General features: G+C 50.5%; 1 protein-coding gene and 1 long non-coding RNA gene across 2 annotated transcripts in view; both read right to left on the bottom strand.

Moving 5' to 3' along the window:
• Positions 1-16,388, bottom strand: part of CRTC3 (CREB regulated transcription coactivator 3) — a 103,322-nt gene that overhangs the window by 64,209 nt on the left and 22,725 nt on the right. The gene's annotated exons all lie outside the window — the stretch shown is intronic.
• LOC128772713 (uncharacterized) lies at positions 11,699-15,712 on the bottom strand. The gene is made up of 2 exons (XR_008416876.1): positions 12,980-15,712; positions 11,699-12,340 (listed from the first exon to the last, which is right to left on the bottom strand). It is a non-coding gene; the product is annotated as an uncharacterized LOC128772713 (long non-coding RNA).

Genomic DNA, 16,388 nt, shown 5'->3' with positions numbered 1-16,388 from the left:
TAAACAGGGAGCGGTTGTGCGGTTGTTTAACGGGTACAAAGTGTCTGTTTTGCAAGATGACAGTCTGCAGTCTGGAGATCCGCTCTACAACCATAGGACATACTTAACATTACTGGATTGTACACTTAAAAACAGTAAAAATGAGGGGCGCCTGGGGGGGCTCAGTCGGTTAAGCGTCCGACTTCGGCTCAGGTCATGATGTGACGGTTCGTGAGTTCGAGCCCCACGTCAGGCTCTGTGCTGACAGCTCGGAGCCTGGAGCCTGCTTCGGATTCTGGGTCTCCTCACTCTCTGCCCCTCCCCCATGCGCGCTCTGTTCCTCTCTCTCAAAAATAAATGTTAAAAAATTTAAAACAAAATAGTAAAGATGATAAATTTCATGTGTTTCTTACAAGCGTAAAAATGGGTACGTTCCGTGGTGAAGAGGCTATGAAGAAACGCTCTCATAACATTGGTGGGAGCAAAAAATGTTATCTGTACAGGGAATACTTTTACAACATCTACCTCAACTTTAAATGTGCAAACACTCCTTCCCCAGTTATTTTACTTCGAGGAATGTATCCTACAGACACCCTTATATAAATACCCAAAGAGACATGTAACTCTTAAGAAAGTTCACTGCAGGGGCGCCTGCGTGGCTCAGTCGGTTAAGCGCCCGACTTCAGCCCGGGTCACGATCCTGCGGTCCATGAGTTCGAGCCCCGCATCGGGCTCTGGGCTGATGGCTCAGAGCCTGGAGCCTGCTTCCGATTCTGTGCCTCCCTCTCTCTCTGCCCCTCCCCCGTTCATGCTCTGTCTCTCTCTGTCTCAAAAATAAATAAACGTTAAAAAAAAAAAAAAAGAAAGCTCACTGCAGTGTTCCTTACTAGGAGTGAAAAGGTGGATACAGTCTAAATGTATCAATAAGAAAGTGGTCTCTGGGGGCACCTGGGGGGCTCAGTCGTTTAAGCCTCTGACTCCTGATGCCGGCTCAGGTCAGGTCATGATCTTGGCGTTGGTGAGTCTGAGGCCCGCAGCGGGCTCTGGGCTGACAACGCGGGGTCTGCTTGGGTTTCTCTGTCTCTCCCTCTTCTTCTGCCCCTCCTCTACTTGCCTGTGCACATGTTCTCTCTCTCAAAAATAAATAAATAAACTTTATTAAAAACTAAGAAACTGGTTAGGTAAATAATGGGGGATACCTATATAAAGGCTTGCGATACACCCGTTGAAAAGAATATATATCTTTATGTACTAATCTGAAAAAATGCCCAAGATGTTCAAGTTCCGTTTTTAAGGTAGAAGTTATTTGGTAGGGCATGCTTCCACTTTGTGTGAAGAGAAAGTATGTATATGCGATATATGCTTGCATAGACACAGGAAACCTCTGGAAGGCTGTCTAAGAAATACTCAGGTATGTACTTCTGGGGGTTAGGAGTCGGGGAGGATGAGGATGTAAAGGGGGAGAAAGGGGAATTTGTACTTTTCATCTTATATGCTTCTTATTATTTGAGTTTTTGCAACAAACGTATTATTTTCATATAAAAATTTTGGGGGCGCCTGGCTGGCTCGGTTGGTGGAGCACGGCACTCCTGATCTCGGGATTGTGGGTTTGAGCCTCATTGAGATTACCCCCGTAGAGATAAAAATAAAAATCTTTAAAAATAATTAATTTGGTGGGGCGCCTGGGTGGCGCAGTCGGTTAAGCGTCCGACTTCAGCCAGGTCACGATCTTGCGGTCCGTGAGTTCGAGCCCCGCGTCAGGCTCTGGGCTGATGGCTCGGAGCCTGGAGCCTGTTTCCGATTCTGTGTCTCCCTCTCTCTCTGCTCCTCCCCCCGTTCATGCTGTCTCTCTCTGTCCCAAAAATAAATAAAAAACGTTTGAAAAAAAAAAATTAAAAAAAAAAAATAATAATAATTAATTTGGTAGAATAAATGAGCCCCGTAGAGATTACCCCCCATAGAGACAAAAATAAAAATCTTAAAAAAAATTTAATTTGGTAGAAAAAAATGAGCAAGCAGGCAAGCAAACAAATATTTTCCAATAGTTTTACACTGCCCTTAGGACAAAATCTAAATTCCTTAAGAACAAAATAAGGTCTTGGGGCACATAGGTGACTCGGTGGGTTTAAGCGTCCGACTCTTGGTTTCAGCTCAGATCATGATCTCAAGATCAAGCTCCGGTTTGGGCTCTGGGCTGACAGCAGGGAGCCTGCTTGGGATTTTCCTCTCTCTCCCTCTCGCTCTCTCTCTCTCTCTCTCTCTCTCTCTCTCTGCCCCTCCCCGACTCTAGCATGCACTCTCTCAAAGGAAAAAAAAAAAAAAAAAAAAAAGGCAAAGAAAGGTCCTTCATGATACGGTTCCTGCTCTCACAATCTCCGTTCCAGTCTCCCCACCTGCCAGTTTGTCACACAGGATACACTTTCTCTTGCCTCTCAGCTTTTGCCAGACGCTCCTGCTTTTGCTTGGAACACCGCCCCACCCCGTCTATGAGTTCTAGGGCCCTCAGGTCCCAGCTCAGACCTCTCTTCCTCCAGGAAGCCTTCCCTGGTGCTCCCCCCCGACCCCCAGCCTGGGTTTAGGGCACCAGTCAGATGCGTTCCGGCCCACTCTGTGAACTCCTCTACCCTGGGTTCATCACACAGTCTCACAAATCTACCTCTCCCACTGGGGCTGAAGCTTGGCCACGCAGTGACCATGCCTGTCTGGGTCACTGTCCCATCTCCAGCATCAAGTCTGACACATAGATGGTATTCGGTAAGTATTTGTCCAATTGGCCTTTTATTGCAACGGAAATATAACCACATCACAGACAAGTCAGCACAGAAGAGCAAAGGGGGAATTACAGTCCTGCCGTCCAAACACAACCACAGCGTCCCTCTAGTAGTTATGTTTCCCCGGGCGTGTTTTCTCGTAGCTGTGTTCCCAAGCCAGACCTTTTGACAAGACCCCCGGGACACAGTCATTTTGGGTAGAGAACATTTCACTGCACCCTGTGAAAAACATGAGGCTTTTATAAGCCAAAGTAAAGATCACTGTTTTTGGTAATCAAGTACTGTGCACAACAGACCACAGACATCCCAGATCATCTCTTGTGACTCACCCACCTCTCCTCCCTGGGGACTTTCACTCTGCCCTTACTGACTGGTTTATAGCCGACTGGGTTCCTTGCGAAAACTTACGGTTCTACTCCCTAAACTCCCATTATAAAGAAGCGTTTAGAACATTAATGTAACACATGTACGTGTTTCCTGAGGAAACTACGAAGCATTTCATTGAGGACGCCCCTTAACAGCAGTGAGGTCAAGAGTAAGAGATCACAGTGATGCCCACACACCCCTCCCCTGCCTCCCCATAGAGGGTCTTCCCAGAGAAGGCTGAGTTTGAAGAGAAACCCACAGAAGATGCTAGTGAATCCTCAGAGCCCTGCCTCATGGCTCACTACCCCCGGCCCAAGATTAGAGCTTGAGGGGATGAGACCCACGCATGGGATTAGTTTCTGTTTTGCTCATTATTAGATTAAAAAAAAATTTTTTTTAATGTTTATTTTTGAGAGGGGGGGAGGGAGGGAGGGAGAGCGAGGAGCACGGGAAGGGAAAAGAGAGAGGGAGACACAGGATTGGAAGCAGGCCTCCAGGCTCCGCGAGCTGTCAGCACGGGAGCCCGACGTGGGGGCTCGAACTCACGAATCCCGAGATCATGACCTGAGCCAGAGTGGGACTCTTAACCGACTGAGCCCCTCAGATGCCCCCAGCCTACAGAGTTTTCATACAGCTGCTGGACATAGCTGATTTGTCTCCAGGGTCTTTCTGACAGGTGCCATTCTGAGACTACTTTTTCTTTTCATGGGGTTAAAAAAAAGGGGGCTCAGTGCTGACAGCTCGGAGCCTGGAGCCTGCTTCTGCTTCTGGGTCTCCCTCTCTCTCTGCCCCTCCCCCCGCTCGCACTGTCCCTCCCTCTCCCCAAAATACATTAAAAACATTTAAGAAATGTTCTGTTAATTCCAAATATTGAAGAGGAACACTAACACATACAACTAGGAATAAAAATTGGGAATATTTTTTTAAAAAAAGAGAGAAGAAAGAAAACTCCGTAGTCTCCTGTAACCACGGGTGTGGTACAATTTTTTTACCTCCTTTTACATTTTTTGCTTAACCTTCTCCTAGGTAGCTGCAGAGCCTTTTCCATTAAAAAATTTTAAACTGTACTGAGCAGGTGCACGATACGTTACTCAGATCAGTGAGTCACAATGAAAAGTAATCCTGCAACATTATGAGGCCTAAAGTTTTCTTTCCCTACCTTGGAAATACTTCCTCAGGATGGCGTCCCATAAGCAGAATTCATCAAAGAGTGAGGCTATCTTAACACTCTGCCTGCTGGATATCTTCACTCTTCCTTCCTGAACTGCTTTCAAAAAAGGCATCTACCAACTGACGATGGCTGTAGGACTGCACACAAGGGCAAATTCCTTCACCAACCCTGAGTATTAACTCAAAATTTCTCCCTGACGTAAGGAGCAAAAAGGCTAAATTATTCCTTCGATTGCAATTAACTTCTATTAGCACCTACAATGTTCCAGGTAGGGTACAAGGCACTTCGTATGTGCCATCTTATTTAAACGGTACAACGACCCTGTGAAATGGTGCAAAGCTCATGGAGGGTGCAGAGGAGGCTTCTGACCCAAGCCGTCTAGCCCCTCTGTCCATCTGCTAACCACTCCTGTCTCGGGTATGTCATTCATGTTTTAAGCCACGTGTCACGGCTTATAGAGACAACAAACATACTCCCGAAGATTTCTTTGCTGGCTGAATTTCCTACCTCCTGGTTTTTCTACCCATGGCAAATACTAACAAGTCCAAAGGGGTCAGAGACAGCTTGAGAGCTGCCGTTTCCAAGCCAAAGTTTTGACAACGGACAGGACAGACTTTGTAGTAAAAGCGGATCGGGATCAAGGAAAGAACGCCCCGCGGTATCTGCGGAGACGAGTCTTGGGGCCTCTGGAGCCTGTCTTTACTCAGTAGCTGGGATGGTCAGCTCCACAGGCTTAAAGGCCAGAATGCGGAGCATAGAGAACCAAAGAGGATGGTCGAGAGCCTGGCCCTGCGTATAGCTTCAGAAGTTCCCACAGAATGATTCCCACTGCCTCTGGTCCGCGAAGGCGAGAGAGCCGCTAGGCCCAGCCCTGGTGAGGTCATGGGGCTAACAAATGAAGAAATCAGGAAATGATTTCTTTTTTCTTCAAGAAATAACTCTGGTTGAATTTCCTCAACAGGTTTTAACTTCTGCATTCGGACAAAAGTGTTCTGTTTCACTGATTCAACGAAAGAACGACACAACGAAAACTGCCAGAAGGATAGCTAGTGGTTACAAGCGTGAACTCCGGAATCAAAGAGCCCAGACTTGAAATCTGGCTCTAGTCCGGCTGTGTGATCTAAGGAAGTTGCTTAATCCTTCTTAGCCTCCATTGTGTCCCCCATACATAGGGAAAGTAACAGAACCTACCTCTGGGGGAGGGGGGGTGGTACCAGGAAGATTAAATAACGTGTGTAAAAGCACTTAGTCATAGTACCTGGTGCATATGGTACAAATTCAGTACGTTTTCATCAACGGTGGGACTGGGAGCAGCACCAATACTAACAGTGGTAATTCCGTTTGGAAGGAAGGAAGGAAGGAAGGAAGGAAGGAAGGAAGGAAGGAGGGAGGGAGGGAGGGAGGGAGGGAGGGAAGGAAGGAAGGAAGGAAGGAAGGAAGGAAGGAAAGGAGAGAGAGGGAGGGAGGGAAGGAGAGAGGGAGGGAGAGGAGGAGGGAGGAAGGGAGGGAGGGAGGGAGGGAGGGAGGGAGGGAGAGGAGGGAGGAAGGAAGGAAGGAAGGGAGGGAGGGAGGGAGGGAGGGAGGAAGGAAGGAAGGAAGGAAGGAAAGGAAAGGAAAGGAAGGGAGGGAGGGAGGGGAAGGAAGGAAGGAAGGAAGGAAGGAAGGAAAGGAGAGAGGGAGGGAGGGAAGGAGAGAGGGAGGGAGAGGAGGAGGGAGGAAGGAAGGGAGGGAGGGGAGGAAGGGAAGGAGGGAGGGAGGGAAGGAAGGAAGGGAGGGAGGGAGGGGAGGAAGGAAGGAAAGGAAAGGAAGGAAAGGAGGAAAGGAGGGAGGGAGAGAGGGAAGGAAGGAAGGAAGGAAGGAAGGAAGGAAGGAAGGAAGGAAAGGAGAGAGGGAGGGAGGGAAGGAGAGAGGGAGAGGGAGAGGAGGAGGGAGGAAGGAAGGGAGGGAGGGAGGAAGGGAAGGAGGGAGGGAGGGAGGGAGGGAGGAAGGAAGGAAAGGAAAGGAAAGGAAAGGAAGGGAGGGAGGGAAGGAAGGAAAGGAAAGGAAAGGAAAGGAAAGGAAAGGAAAGGAAGGAGAGAAGGAGGGAGGGAGGGAGGGAAGGGAAGGAAGGAAGGAAGGAAGGAAGGGAGGGAGGGAGGAAAGGAGAGAGGGAGGGAGGAAAGGAGAGAGGGAGGGAGAGAAAGAGGGAGGGAGAGAAAGAGGGAGGAAGGAAGGGAGGGAGGGAGGGAGGAAGGGAAGGAGAGGGAGGAAGGGAAGGAGGGAGGGAGGAAGGAAGGAAGGAAGGGAGGGGAGGGAGGGAGGGAGGGAGGGAAGGAGAGGGGGGAGAGGGTGAAAGGGACAGAAGGAGTAAGTTTCCTTTTCCATTACATTCAGAAACAAAGGGCAGGGGCACCTGGGTGGCATCCGACTTCGGCTCAGGTCATGATCTCACGGTTTGCGAGTTTAAGCCCCGCGTCAGGCTCTGTGCTGACAGCTCGGAGCCTGGAGCCTGCTTCGGATTCTGTGCCTCCCTCTTTCTCTGCTCCTCCCCCACTTGCTCTCTATCTCTCAAAAATAAATTAAAAACATTAAAAAAAAAAAAAAAAGAAACAAACAAGGGGCAAATGTGTCGATGAAATGGTATTAAGTGGTTGAAAAACTTACCACTAAGTAAGCAGATTTTGAGTCCAGCACCAGGCACTTACTATACGAACCGAGTAACATTACACTAGTTACCTAATTTTTCTCGCTTGTCAGTTTTTCTGACCTACAAAGTCAGAGTATTGCATCAAAAGAGCGACAGGGTCTATCCTGGTTCTAAGAATTCTGATTCATCTGCCAGGGCAAGTGGTCCATCTCTGTTCCAAATTAGAGCCGTCCGTTACGGGCAGGAGTGGCTTCCCATAAACGCTTCCCCTTTAATATTCTCTCTGCTTTGTTCTGAGTGACGTTTTAACTTGCAAGCTGGCTCAAACCTTTTAAATGATAGTTCTAACTTCATTAATTCTAAATTAACGCCCCCCAAAACCACTTAGAGACCCAACAGGCACAGACTAGTTGAAAGCCTCTCTTGGGCAATTCCGCGGAGACAAGACGGTGGACGAGAGATCCTAAGAAGACGTAACACAACCTCTAGTTCAACTTCAGGTCCCTGCACTCTTGAGGCCACAGGCATCCTGGCAGGCTCAGCGGACTGCGTGTCACAACCTGTGTGGCCACGTCTGTTCTACTGACCCCCCCCCACACACACACACACAAGGACTCCAATCTTTTGGGCCCCACTTGCCTACTCTTTGTCAACCGCCGACCGCCCCCACCCTGCTTTTAATGCCCCAGTACTGGCCTTTCCTGACCAATTTCCAGGGTGGAAATCCTAGTTCAGCGGGGAGCAAGGCTAACCCGAGGAAAGGTTTCCTCGATAGTCAGGGGAGGCCTGGAAGTAGGATTAAAGTAGCAAAAAGACATGTCAGGTGGCCGAGGGAGCGAACAAAGAGGGGAACCAAGCAAGGGTCACACTGACCTGCACATCTGATAGCCCCAGGCAACTAGAAAAAGGCATCCGTCCAGGCTGAGAAAAGGAAAGAATAGGACACTTTGCCTAACTGAACACAGAGCGATTCTGTGTGTCTGTCCGTGTTTAATCTGCAAAAAGACCAAAAGCCTGGGAAAGATGAATCCGGGTTTGAATCCCGACTCTTGTCATTTAACTTCTGTGTGACCTTGGGCACATTACTGTCTAAGTAGAGGTAAAATGGGGACAGTAATACTTATGCCAGAGGGCCGACGGGAGGATTAAGCGAGACAGGGCACACGACGCCTGGCCGGGCACTCGGTGGCCGTGGATCCTCTCCTCTTTCCCACCGCCACCCCGTCGAATCAGGCGCATCACGGCCTGCGGGAGGGTTTCCCCCGCACCCCCAACAAACAGGCATGAGAGCAAGCGGTTGCCGCGGGGAAGAGGCCGCAGGAGAAAACGGGCGGAGACAGCGCTTTCTGCAGTCGTGACACCCCCAGGAGGCTGGGGGTAAAAAGACCGAAAAGGGCTCGGGCCTTAGCTAGCTCGCTGCTGTCCAGGCAGCAGAGTCCCATTCCCGGGGAGTTCCCTGAAGCACAGACTGTTGCCTTTGAACAGGGAAACCACTTTGGTGTCTGGCATCATGGGCGGTGTAGAATCTTCCACAGATGTTATCGTGACTCCTGGAAAACGTCCAAAGTAACCATGAACAAGTAAGGCCTCATTTTTAAGTATGAAAACTGGTTGTTTCATAACAGAGGGGCTGATGCTGGCTCCCGATTGTGAAACTGCAGGGAACTGGGACAAAACTCTGGCGGGCTCCACAGCCAAAACAAAAAAATGTGAGAACTTAATTTTTTATTTTTTTATTTTATTTTATAATTTTTTTTTTCCAGAGAGAGAATGTGTGCATATGCGCAAGAGGGGGTGCGGGGGTGGGCACAGACAAAGAGAGAGAGAATCCCGAGCAGGTTCCACGCTCAGCACAGAGCCCGACACGGGACTTGATCTCAGGACCCTCGGGATCATGACCGGAGCCAAAACCAAGAGTCGGACGCTCAACCGACTGAGCCACCGAAGCGCCGCTCCAAAGATGGGAGAACATGTAAGTTTAGTTAGAGACAGCACTGCTCTACACATGGCGTTTCCCCCCCTCTGTTAGGACCTGGGGTCCAAGGGCAGGCTGGAGAGGAGAGGGAGTCAGTCCGACCTGAACTTCACGTGGAGCCAAAGCGCGAGGGAATCCAGGGACGGGGGCCGCGTCCTGGCCCCAGCTCTGCACTACCCCCCCCTCCCAGACACCCCCCCCCCCCCCCAGGCCTGCCTTCTCTCCGGGGATTCCCTCATCGACACACAGCCCGGCTGACCCCAGGACGGGCCCAGGGAAGACTTTCAGTAAATGTGCTTTCATCTAGGCGGCAGAGAATGGGTAGGATCTAACCAGTCTGTCTGGAATTTAAGAAGCTTGACAAAAATAGCTAAAGCTTAGGTCTCGGGCCCCAGGCAGGGTGCCTGCAGGGAGACAGAGGAACGTGGTACCAACAACGTGCCGGAGTGGAATGGGAAGGCCGGGAGGCCCGGCTACCAGAACTTGGCCCGACGGGAGAATGCGCAGCGGGAACCGTGCGCCGTTTATTGAGCAATAACCACGTGCTGGGTGTGGTTCTAGGGACACGCACGCGTTAACTCACTCAATCCTCACGCACGCCAACTTTCTAGGAGGTACCACGGAGCGGCTACGTGGCAGATGAGCACGCTGAGGCTAGGGTCAGGTCTGGGAGCCCGTCTGCGGTCCCGAGGCTAGGCCGGCGGCGCCCCCGGCAGCCAGGTCCCCACGGCCTGACTCCTGGACGCGCCCGTGCTGGGACGCGGCGTGAACGTGAGCACCGCGGTTGCTGTGCCACGCTGGGCGGCAGGCTGTCGAGGCTCGTGGAGGAGCCTTCCCGAAGCCGCTTCTTCAGAGCAAGGGCTCGCGTGGTGTTGAAGGTCTGCGAGGGACCCGCTGTGTTGAGCCCGCAGGCGGCTGACAGGACAGGTCTCGCGGGGGGGGAGGGGGGCCGACATCCCCACAAACGGAAGCTGGAGCTGGGCCCAGGTGACCGTCGAGGTGTTCTCGCGATTCAGACTCACAGTGGATCTGCAGGGCGGGCAGCCAGGCCCGCGAGGATGTGCGCGGGCGGCGTGGACGTCCGGGCCGTTAATGTCACACGACTGCACGAGAGCCGCTGGGGTTCGGACTGTGTGAATCGTGCGTCCAGTTTCTGAGGCTGCCTTGCGGTCCGGCCCACAGGGGGGACGTCTGAGGTATTCATCAGCCGCCCGGTTCACGCCGTCTGGTGGCGCGGAGGCCGGGGAGAGCCCACAGAGAAGACAACGTATGCCTGACCAGTTGGAGCCCAGCCCATAAATTCCAGAACTCTTTTGAAATTTCTGATTATGCGGCCCGAGTCTGGGAAATGTTTGGGTCTCCTCGACTCTAAGAAAACACATTCTCTTTCAAGAATCTGCTAAAACCCAAGCTGAGAGCCACCGTCAGTGACGCAGACTGAAAGCTGAAAGGATTTACAGCTGTCCCGGCTGAAAGAGCAGCCCCCAAGCTTCTAGCACTCTGTAAATATTTGTTGAATGAATAATCTGTATTCTCACTGACTGGCCCAATCACTAACACTGGACTTGAAACTATATGAATAAAAGGAGTATTCCAAAAACATTATTAAAAGACTAAGTGGGAGGGAAACTCTTCGCAACACAGAAGACAACACGTATCTCTAACGGACAAACGACTGCAACCTGACAAGGAAGAGAAAGAGAAGAGAGAGAGAAAGGTTGGCGAACGTGATGGGCAGAAAGCTCCAGGAAGAACGGATGGCCAATAAATATACGAAAAAAATATCAACCTCGGGCCACCAATCGAGAAAGTGCCTATGAAGATACCAGGATCTCACTTAACCGTTCTCCCCAACAGATAGAACCACTGTCCATATCTCATAACGGAACTCAAGCTTGAGGAGGTTTTACCTCGACCAGTAACGGACAGAGCTGGGACTTGAACACAGTTCTAACAACAAAGTCTGTGTCTGTTCCGACGTGCTGCCCCCACCCGGAGAGGTGTGTCACAGCTCGGATCCTCTTAAGTCAAGCCAGTTAGCCTGAGACTCAGCTTTCCTCACTGGCAAAATGGGGATCACAAAAGGACCGTCACCCAAGGGTACAGTGAGACGGGATGGGATAACGCATATAAAATGCGAGGCGGTGGGGAGGGGTTGGTGCCGCCGCTTGGCAGATCTTCAACTCTCTGCCGCATTCATTCCACAGACAGTCAGTGAGCTCGTCCCCTGGCCGGGCACCGTTCCAGACTCTGGAAGTCAGACAGTGAACCGAAGTGCCCTGCCCGCACGGAGCTTACGCTCTGATGCGGACTGGTGAGGAGACAGGATATCTGGAAGGTAAAGTATCAGAGACACACGGTATGTTGGGTAGTAAGAAGGAGAAAAGGCTGAGCGGGAGAGAGAGGGGAGGGGGCTGTGACTTTAGGGAGAGGAGGCCTCGTGGATGGGCGGATGCGGATGGGAGGATGGGAGGTGCCACAGCAAAGCGCCCAAAAGACCGGAGACGGAGACGGGAGGGAGGGAGCCATGCCGCTGTGGGGGGAGGAGTGTTCCTGGCAGAGGGATCCTAGAGAGGCTTCAAGGAGCTGAGGAAAAGGTGAGTGTGGCTCGAGAGGGGAGTGCGAGGAAGGAGCTACACAGATGTGCAGGGGGTAAAGGCAGAGAGGCGAGCGGGCCCTTCCGGGCCCTGCTGCACGCAGCCCTTTGGCTCTACACCAAGTGAGGGGAGAAGCCGTCGGAGGGTTCTAGAAAGACAAGTGATACGGTCTGGCTCCAATTTTAAGAATTTTTTTAATGTTTCTTTTTGAGAGACAGAGAGAGAGAGAGAGAGAGAGAGAGAGAGCGAGCACGAGCGTGAGCAGGGGAGGGGCAGAGACAGAGGGAGACACAGAATCCGAAGTGGACTCCAGGCTCTGAGCTGTCCGCGTAGAGCCCGATGAGGGGCTCGAACCCGTGAACGGTGAGATCATGACCTGAGCCGAAGTCGGACGCTTAACTGACGGAGCCCCCCAGGCGCCCCGGCCCCTATTTTACACAGGCCACTCAGATGGCACTGTCAAGAAGAAGTGGAAGGGGACGAGGACGGAAGCCAGGAAGGCAGGCAGGAGGCTCTTTGCAGGCATCCAGGGCAGAGATGACAGTGGCTTAGACCAAAGGTAGTCAGAGTCTGGATGTATTTTCCACGTGGAACCAAGAACTCGCCAAAGGCTCAGATGTGGGATGGGACGCGCCAGGAGGAGTTAAGGATGACTCCAAGGCTTTGGCCTAAGGAACTGGAAGAATGGAGTTGCCATTTGCTGGGGCAAGTGTCCAGAACGGAGGCTTCCTGACCACAGGCCCTGCAGAGCAATGAGAGATCCGGGGCGCTCTGGAATCCAGTCAGAGAGACAGAATCAGGAAAGCGCATCGCTCACTGTGTTTCAGGGCGGGACTTCAGTCCCCGGGAGGGAAGCTGATAAAAAACAAGGCACAGGGATATGAGCAGGTTACCATGGGATCCTGGCACCCAGGAACCAGACAAGAGTCCAGTGATCCGAGCTGAGGCACGAGGCCAACATGGTGACTAGAAGCCAAATTACTGAGCGGGAGGCGGCCTCAGTCCCCCTGCCTCAGATGGGGCTGGGTCCTAGAGACGGCGGACAGGCTGGCTAGTCAGGGGGCAGGTGGCCCGGGAGCCTGGGACCGAAGCCAGAACGCAGACAGACCCGACTCCATCGGCACCCACAGCCACATCATCAGGTGACGCTGGGGGAGGACACACCGATTCGAGACCTTGAACATGGGCAGGCCACCAGGCCAATCACTCTGTGAAAGGTCCAGGTGGGCAAAAACCCAAGTCTCTCCAAAAGGAGGTCCCACATTGCATGTGCCTGGGACCCGCATGGGGAGGGGCGAAAGGTAGGTCCCAGGAGGAGAAGGGTTAGGGGTGCCAGTTTTTCAGCAGCCTGCTAAACAGACGCCAGAAGTGTTGTGGGAGCCAGACGGGAGGGGCGGGGTGGGGGGGTGGAAGCGACCTCAGGGAGCAAGCGCCCAGACAGAGGGGTGAGGGGGAGGCCGCTCTTGGCCTGCGGCCTGGGAGGCTGGCGCTTACCAGTGCAAGGTTAAGCATAGATTAGCGTGATTGGCCTGAGCGAGGTCTCTTTCGCTGCGCTTGTTGTCAGAGTCCTCGACGTTGATGAAATTGTTTTCCACACGCTCTCTTTCCTAGCTGGAGGATAAGATATTCCCACCCAAATACAAAGAACTTCTTCTAAAGTTAAAGCAAGGACGGGGACAATCTCCGTAGCGGCTCCTTGTCTGAGGATTTCGTCTGTGTATTTACTTTCACGTTTTCTTATAAAGATACATAGAATCACTTATTCTATGTGATCAGTGATTACAGAGAGCATAATTTCTTCAGCTTGCACTGAAGATGAAATCACACTTCTTTCCCGGAAATGAGAGATTCGTACTTACTATACCAACCAACTAGAAAGGAGTGGCCTTTGCAAAACTTCACACTTGTGAATATGGAAATATCTGTGCAAACTCCTGGGTTTTGCCTTGGGTCACATATCTCTGATACAGATAGTCTATGCACATTTGTATGCCATAAATGAACAGCCATCTCAGTTTTCACAAAAGTTCTCCATATGAAAAAAATAAGTAAATTTACAAAGCAATGTACGAGAGCACTTGCAAAGAACCATGAAGCCCTGATCAAACAGGAGCCAGGCAGCCTCAGTCACTCACAGCCAAGGGACTCGACTGCGCCACACCAGCCCCAAGGCCCATGTGATTAACTCTGTGCTTCAGTAAATATGCAAACTACTTTATGTCATGAACTTTGGAGTCATTGTGGAACAGTCAACACGTGGAATGCAGCATGTGCAAAGGCTTAGGATCTCTTACAGTTAAGGCAATGAATATTCAAAGCAAAATAAAAAAAATTGCCAGGTTACATATCTGTGCCAAAAAGCAACAAAGCCACATATATTAATAACCTTACAAATATTTCTACCCTGGCTGAATAATTCCCCCTTGGAAATCTATGATCACAAATACAGATGACTCATACACCAAGGTGTTTATTATTATATTGCTTATAATAAAGAAAAACTGGAATCAACCCGCATGCCCAACATATAGGGGGAGTGGTCGTAAGTCATATATGATGAAATATTTTGCTATTAAAATTATAAAGTATTCTAATAACATAGGGAAATAATGATTACATAATGGCTGAAATGAAAAAAAAACCCAACAGGATATAAACATAGAGAATATTACCTATGTACAAGTTGCATGAAAGGAACTTTTTTTTTTTTTTAACGTTTATTTATTTTTGAGAGACAGAGACAGAGCACAAGCGGGGAGAGGCAGAGAGAGAGGGAGACACAGAATATGCAGCAGGCTTCAGGCTCGGACATGGGGCTCAAACTCAGGAACGGCGAGACCATGACCTGAACAGAAATCGGACACTTAACCAACTGAGCCATTTAGGCACCCCTGCAAATAACTTAAAAAACCACATTAAGGAGAGCCTGGGTGGCTCAGTCGGTTGAGCCTCCGACTTCTGCTCAGGTCATGATCTCATGGTTCATGGGTTCGAGCCCCGTGTCAGGCTCTGTGCTGACAGCTCGGAACCTGGAGCCTGCTTCGGATTCTGTGTCTCCCTCTCTCTCTGCCCCTAACCCACTCACATTCTGTCTCTGTCTCTCTCAAAAATAAATAAACATTAAAGAAAAGAATAATAATAAAAAATAAAAAAACCACATTAAAGTGGTAATTTTTGTTGATGAAATGTTTTCTGTTCCCTTTTAATTTTTACATATTGTCCAAATTGTGTGCAGTGAGCATGTATTACTTTTATAATGAACAACAAAGACTAACAGGCTGTAAATGGATACAATGTATTACTTTTCCTGAATGTAAAAGTTTCAAAATGGAAGCTAAAGAAGAAAAGGAAGCCCAGAATCAATGTTTTTCAGCTGTAGTCCTTGCATCTGTGATCTGTCCATCAAGCTTAGTTAGTTATAAGCTTCTTAAATGGACATTTTCTCAATTATCCTCATAAACCCGATAATACCTCATTCATAACAGGCACTCGATAAATATTAATTAATGAACAAAGTCAGGGCAAGTTACAGCAGCTGTTTACTATAATGGAAAAGTGATTTCAACAGTCAAACACGTATTTTCCTTGCACGGAGGTATGTCTGCACAGGATAAGAAGGCTTGGCTGTGGGGGTTGTAGTCTGGCAAGCAACGGGAACAGAGTTTTGCCGCGTGGAACAGCAGGAACATGAGCGTGGCAGAAGGCACAGCACCCCGTGACCAGCGGTTCTCAAACACGTTTTCTGCCCCCACACAGGACACTCAGTGTTTGGATGAGGGACCCGTGTTCCAACCGGTGTCCCCGGGCCGTGCCCAACCCTGGGGGCGCAGGGCAGCCTTCTGTGGGCACTCTCCACCTCCCGAAATGGGAATGAACAGCAATAACGATACGGTGGGGATAACCCGGACATAGCTCTAATGGCTTTCTAAAAATACGTTTTCCCGACTCAAATTAAACTTGTTAAGTTTTAGCTGTTAGTAAGAACAAGTTAACCTGTGACACATCTCGCAGTGCGGAGAGCTGCCCGGGCCGGGAGCCACCCGAGCAACAGCAACAGTGACAGGGGCACATTCCAGGCTCAGCATCACCCGCTGAGGGAGGTCCTATCACACCCACCCCCACTCCCCCTGCGCAGAAACGGAGAGGAGGCTGAACAGGACTGGCAGGTGGCAGGACTGGAAGTCACACCCATGGTACAGGAGCAGCTCCAGAGGCGAGGAAAGCGGGGTGGGGGCGGGGGGGGGGGTGCGTGGGAGGGACAATCCTGAGAGTCAGACTCCCCCACACGGTCCCCGTGCCATCCCCCCTGCACAGCTGAGGAAACTGAGGCGGGGGGGGGGGCGGGGGGGGGGGGATGTTAAATGATCCACCCGAAGCCACACAGCTGGGAAGCAGCAGAGGCCAGATTTGAAAGTCAGAGTCTGGCCTTCCGGCCATCGTACGGTGTAGCCTCTGTATTGCCCTAAAGCCTTTTTTTTTAAAGTTTTTTTTTTTTAATGTTTACTTATTTATTTTGAGAGAGAGAGAGCATGGTGCACATGAGTGGGAGAGGGGCAGAGAAAGAGAGAGAGAGAGAGAGAGAATGAATCCCAAGTAGGCTCCAAGCTGTCAGTACAGAACCCGATGCAGGGCTCGAACCCGTGAGCCATGAGATCATGACCTGAGCAAAAATCAAGAGTCAGATGCTCAGCTGACTGAGCCACCCAGGCAGCCCTGCCCTAAAGCTTGAATTTGTAAACAAACCTCATGTTGGCACGTTTAGTCCTCACCGAGCTTTTCATTGGTTTCATCCGACAGATGGATTCTCAGAAGTTCTCATCTCTTGCAACTTTTCTGGCATGGAAACTTTAAATTACCGGTATATAAGTGCCTTCTAAAGGGGCTACTTGGAGCCCCCGTGCTA

The sequence above is a fragment of the Panthera pardus genome, unplaced genomic scaffold (assembly GCF_024362965.1).
Source record: "Panthera pardus isolate Hobbes unplaced genomic scaffold, ASM2436296v1 HiC_scaffold_23, whole genome shotgun sequence".
In the NCBI taxonomy this organism is placed as follows: Eukaryota; Metazoa; Chordata; class Mammalia; order Carnivora; family Felidae; genus Panthera; species Panthera pardus.
This window is presented reverse-complemented; position numbering and strand designations above follow the sequence as displayed.